We start from the raw sequence: 6,061 nt of genomic DNA on the forward strand, positions 1-6,061 counted from the left end.
TCTACGGCTGATACTGTCAGAAAAGTTACCACATTGTCATATAGATTAAAATTAGTCCAGCTCTATGGCTGGAGGCTCTCTGGAATTAGTTTATGTTAGGAATTTGCACCGGGCTGATTTTAAATTTGTTTCACTGGCGGATTGATCTAGGGTAGCCAAGGGCCACCCACCTGCATCTTGTTATGCCATAGTGTTTAAAACGCAGCCCAGTTGTCTGCATGCTCTCTGTTACTAGAAGAGAAATGGAAAGCAAATCACTGATTGTTGGAGATGGAAAAAGGCATTTCCATCGTAGGCACAAGTGACCACCAAGTGGATGCTTTCGATATTGCACATGAAAGGTTTTGCAAGCTATAAATAGACCTTCCAGAGAGAATTTGTGCTGCTTTTCTCCATTCAAATAAGCAGATCTGAATTTATAGCATTTTTCTGATTATTTTGCTTTGTTCTTTTGACTCAAGGGCTGTGTACTGTAGTACTCTATGTTTAAAAATCAAATTAAATGTAGCCATCGCATATGATAGATCACAGCTCATTTACAAGTGGGTATGTCTGTTTCTTGATTTCTATTCTAAAAATCCAAATCTGAAATAGAAAAAAAAAAAGAGGATTTAGCAAGATCATGGATTACTTTCAGTATCAGTTCTGTAAAACTTACTTTCAGTTATTTCCTTGAAGCTGTTCTTTGCAGTTTCCTTGTGAATGATGAATGGCTGGGCGTGGAGCAAACTGCAAAACAATTCATTAATGAAATTCAATTTTCTATCAGTCTTTGCAAACAATTAGCTTTTCTTTAGGTGATGCATTGTTAGTTTGCACGCATCCAATGTTCGATGACATTTGTTTAGGGAAGAGTGGTCAATTTGGTCGCTGTGCTGCTTACAACATATAGCTCATAATTACACCGAGGTCAAATATCCATTAGTGGGAGTGACTCCCCTATGTTACTCCTGAGCAAGAAATCTGCATGTGCGATCCTGTCTAGCTGCTGTATGACGTTCCTCCTGTTACAGAGAAGCATCCTGCAGGAACCTGAGTAATTCTGGTGGCCAGGCCTATTTCTGAGGGGATTATTGCTGCACAGGCATCAATCGCCCATATAATAAACAAGGAGTGCCATGGCACTGCCTCCTGTTTCGAGCAGAGTTGCCTGTGGCTGAGAAGCCTCAGAAGTGGATTTCCATAGCTTCTTCCGCAGGCACAATCTTTGTACCCTACTTGCAATGCAATTCCTCAGACAGAAAGAACAGACAGAGAGGATAATTTGCTTCTCATCAAAGCCAAGCTGGTGTGTACGGTTTACTTGGTAGATGGGTCTTGCAGGAGATGTAACATTCCTCTCCATCGCTTCCTACGTTATTTTAAAATCTGGCATTGAGTCAGCTCTTCCTACCGGGCCACATTGGTTTATTGCGAGCTGTCTTTTTGATGAGAAACTAAATTGACTGAGAAATACTTTATAAGGCAATAACGTATCTTTTGAACAAACTTAATTGGTTATAGGCCGGAGCCAATGGCCACTGCAGTTAACGGGAGTCATCCCATGGTTTTCAGTTGGCTGTGGCAGTGTAAGTATCTTTCAGCTTTAAGGATGTGTGATTACAAAAATCCCCACTTAAGTTAGCTACCCAGTTGTCTCTATCTGCACTTGTGCAATGGAAAATCAAAATTTTACCTTTTTTCTTAAAAGCAGAATTTCACATAAGCTTGGAAAATGCCTATGTGTAAAGAAGCTTTTGCTCCAGAACTTCTTATGATTAAATTGGCATTACAATTCTTAATTTTTTTCTGAAGTGACGTGTTGTCATCCTTTTCCGGTCTTCTGTTTTCTGTCATTTTTTTCAGTATGATCCTATTATCCTCCCCACCTATATTTTTTCAGTTCTCCTTATTCTCCAATGATTTACCCTTTCTGTCCTTCTTAGCCCTTAGTTATCTACCACCAACAGCATCCGTCAGTCATCTCTCTGCTCAGAGGACTTTGTGTGTTGTAGAAGGAAGTCCTTCTTCCACATCCTTAGCAAGTGGCTTCTTCAGATAAGAAGAGGCCTAATTCTGGCCCAATATCAGTGGAACTACTTTTGATTTACACTAAGGTACACAAAAGGAGGAACACAGAGAGATGCCATGGCCAGACAATATTCAATATTCCTTGCTTTTGTGACTCCCTGGTTCCTGCGTATAACTAAATTGCGCTTTCAGCCCATGCTGTAGAGACACACACACATATGTTCTTACCAAACAAACTCATAACAAGTCTCCCAAAATTAAAAACAGGGATTGCATTATTCTGGATGTGATCCTCAATCTGGGAAGAGGGAAGATCTACCAAAGGATGGGGAAAGGAACCATGGTGAAACCACAACAGACACTGAAGAGCAGTCCTGCGGAGCTGCAACCCTGGAGGAAAATTCCAGCTGGGGAAGCACTTAAGCTCCATTTCCTCGAGGAGAGCTTGCAGCGCTGGCCAAGTCTTTTTAATATTTCTCTTTCACTTTGCCAAATCAACAACTTATAAAAGACTGAAATAAAGTCTCCCAACACTCCAAAATATATTCAAGGAGAAATTGAAAATGACATCTATTCATGTACACAGCATGTTCCATGCACTTTCAGTGTGGATAAACGGGGCATGGTGTTGGGATGAAAAGTTGGGATGAAATACAGGGTAATTGAGATTAAGTTGCAAAAGGGTAAAGGTTTTGGCATTTGGGCTGTGTGGTCATTCCAAAGAAAAGTGCTGGATTGAAGCAGTCTCCAAGGGCTGTGGTTCTCATTTGCAGTCAGGCCGCATCTAGCCAGACTATTGACCCTTTGCTTGCCTGTCTGTTACACTTGCTTGTTACATGACACACATCCCACCGTTCCCATTTGAGCCACTGCCTTGTTATATTAACGCAGAGTATCAGGACAAGCAGGCAGGAGCACAGAGAGCTTTAGTGACTCTTAGGCAGAGGAGCAGACATTGAACAAAGGGACGTAGGTGCATTTTTTACTCCTTTTAGAGCACTGGCACAGCTGGCCTAACACTTCAGCAAACAAGGAATCAATTGGCATGCCTATTCAATGACTTCCCAAGATACGCTGGCTCCGCAGTTTGCGAGCCAGTCCTCCAAGGTGCTGGCGAAGAACGATTTACTATCAGCCTCTCCCACCATCCTTTTCATCTGTGCCTCGAAATCAGAAGAGGGAACGGTACCTGCCCTCTCTGAGCCTAAACTAAATCCCCAAAATAGAAAGACTGCCTGTTCCTGGGCAATGTTAGGGCACTGCAATGGGGAGTGTGCTGCCGAAAGCACATTAATATTTGGGCAATCTGCACATTAAATTTAGAAGAGTGTCTTTTTGTCTGCCACTCACTCTAATTAGAGACAATCTCTCCAGCCCTCCAGACAGGTTAGCCAGTCTTCAGGTTTATTTTTGGTTCCTAACAGCGACATTTCCAACATGTCACTGCTGTATCCTGACAAGATGACACGGAAAACACAGATTGCAATATAGTGTACAGACTCAGCAAAATAGCACGTACAGGGAGAGGCAAAGATACCTTGTATAAAGCCAGGAAAAAAGGAGTGAAGAGTTATCCAGCAGTGCACAGCAAGACCCTTGTATTCTACTTTGTGCTGTCATGGTTTGCAGATACATCTAGAGCCTAAGATGAGAGACGTCTCTTTTTCTTTTATTTTTTCAGCTTGTGTCCTTCATTCGTATTTTTGGTTTGTGGGGTTTGGATGTGGGAAAAAAGTATCAAGAACTACTTCCATATAAGAACATGGCAATGGAAAGAGGTCACCAGGAATCATCCCACGTCACGTCACATAATTCCTTTGATAAATGCAACAAACTGCTTTTTAGAAGCAGTTTCTTATTCTTTTTTTTTTTCTTTCCTATTACTCCTGCACAAGGTTTTCCCTAATGTAACTGTGGATAAAAACTTTATTCCCATTTCTAAGCTACATTTGTCCGTGTGCAGTTGATGTTCCCATCTGCTCTTCCACCACCACGGAGCAGTGCCACGTGTCCTGGTGCCAGGGGCTCCCTGGGGGCCAGCAGTGGCGGGGGCTCCCCGTGGGGGTCTGTCAGAGCAGGGCCTGGCAGCCAGGGCCCGTCCCACCCCCCAGCCAGGAGCAGGGCAGCCGGGGGGCATCGGGGCAGCCCCAGCCCTGGGCACCTCCCTGAGGACAGGCTGAGGCTTGGCCGGGCATCAGCCTGTGGATCCCCAGCTCAACATGGCCCATGGCCAGGCCAGGCAGGGCTGTGGTGGGGTGGGAGCTGTAGCTCCGGTGGGGCCAAGCGCTGGCAGCCCAGGCAAAAGCAGTTCCCGGGGACAGGCCTGGCCACAGCCTGGTAGCCTCTCCCCACCACCACCAGTGGGACAGGGCAGCCCTCACCACTCCATCCCTGGCTGGCCCCTAGCCCGGGCAGCCAAATCTGCAGGGGAGGGGATGCCCTCAGGCCCTTACAGCCACTATCGATAACTATTTTCCTCCCCCTTCTTCTCCCCACGTAAAGAGTGCTTGCAACCATGTCATTCCTCAGGCTTTTCTGCAGGTTACTTAAGCCAAATTTGTATGCTCAGAGACTCTTTGTTTCTCTGACCATCCGAGCAGCCCCCCAGAGACCTGCTGTTGCAGTTTCAGCTCATCGCCCATGGGTGACTGGAGCTGTGCCCGGCAGCCCACGTCAGACAAGGCTCACCACAGCCTTGTGCAAGGTCCTGGCACTTACCTCACCCCCCAGGCACCACCCACCGAGTTCCCAAATCATGTAGTTCTCTCCCACAGCAGCTCCTGGTAGCTCACAGACCTCCCGTGACCAGCTAGTATGCCTCGCTCCTTCTCACTCATCTCCAGCTCATGAGCTCCCAGTTACTGAATTTCATCCTGGTTTTATTCCTGAGATCCTCAGGGTTATCACGTTGTTCCGTTTTCCTTCTCTGTCCTGACTCCATCTCCTGGCCTCATGCCCTCAGCAAATTTTATCAGCACATTTCCAAATATTTGTGGCACCGAGGACCACACTGCCCAACAGGTTTGACCGAGTGGTGAACCTCCCTAAGTAATTCAGGTAACAAATACTTTCACTACGGCCTGGGGCCAACCACCATTTGTACAATTCTTTTGAGAATGTCCATAAAACAATATTAATTACCAAATTATGATATCTATACATGGTTAACAGCTATACGTATCAGAGCTATTCAATTACTCATGAAGAGAAGCAGCTTGAGCAGTTCCCATCTTGTAAGGCCTGGAAGTATTCAAAAAACGTGTGGATGTGGTGCTTAGGGCCATGGTTTAGAGGTGGACCAGGCCGTTAGGTTAACGGTTGGACTCGATGATCTCAGAGGTCCTTTCCAACCTTAACGATTCTACGATTCCATGATTCTACGATTCATTTAGGTCAGGCGCAGGGTCACAGCAAGCCTTACCCGAACTTTTATCTTTCTGCGCTCGGAATGACTTTATGCCTTTCCAACATTGTTAGGAGCTAAGGAAATTCTTCGCTAGCCAATGTTCACTTTTGCGTCTCACCGTTCCTATTACACTTTCCTTTTCTCCTCTATCCAAACCGCATCAAAGCCTGTCTAAATCTATCTAATCTGCCTAAACCACAGATGTGGGAAGGTTGTGAGGACACTCCCATCTTTGGCTGGAATAATTCAGTTGTCCGGACAGGCTCTGGCTGAGACCTCCTGAATTTCCCCCATATTACATTCTCCCGTACTCCATTCCCCCGTACTACCTCCCGTATTATTTCTCATATTTGTCCCATATTGTCATATTTGTCCCATATTTCTCCTATTTGTCCCATATATTCTCGTATTGACGCCCCCGCCCGTCACGTTTCAGGGCGAGGGGCAGGCCGCCAGCACGCGGGCACGCCCCAGCACACGCCACCGCTCCCCGCGCCGGGGAGGCAGCGCCCAGGCCCCGCCCCTTCTCGCAGCAAGCCCCGCCCCGGGGCCGCCTCTCCTTGCCCGCGGATTGGCCAGCGTGGCGCGCGGCGCGGGGCGGGGCCGGCGCCGGGGTATTTAAGGCGCCGCCGCGGTAGGGGTGGC

The sequence above is a fragment of the Nipponia nippon genome, unplaced genomic scaffold (genome assembly GCF_047370975.1).
Source record: "Nipponia nippon isolate SJK-2023a ecotype South Korea unplaced genomic scaffold, ASM4737097v1 scaffold_1, whole genome shotgun sequence".
Classification (NCBI taxonomy): domain Eukaryota; kingdom Metazoa; phylum Chordata; class Aves; order Pelecaniformes; family Threskiornithidae; genus Nipponia; species Nipponia nippon.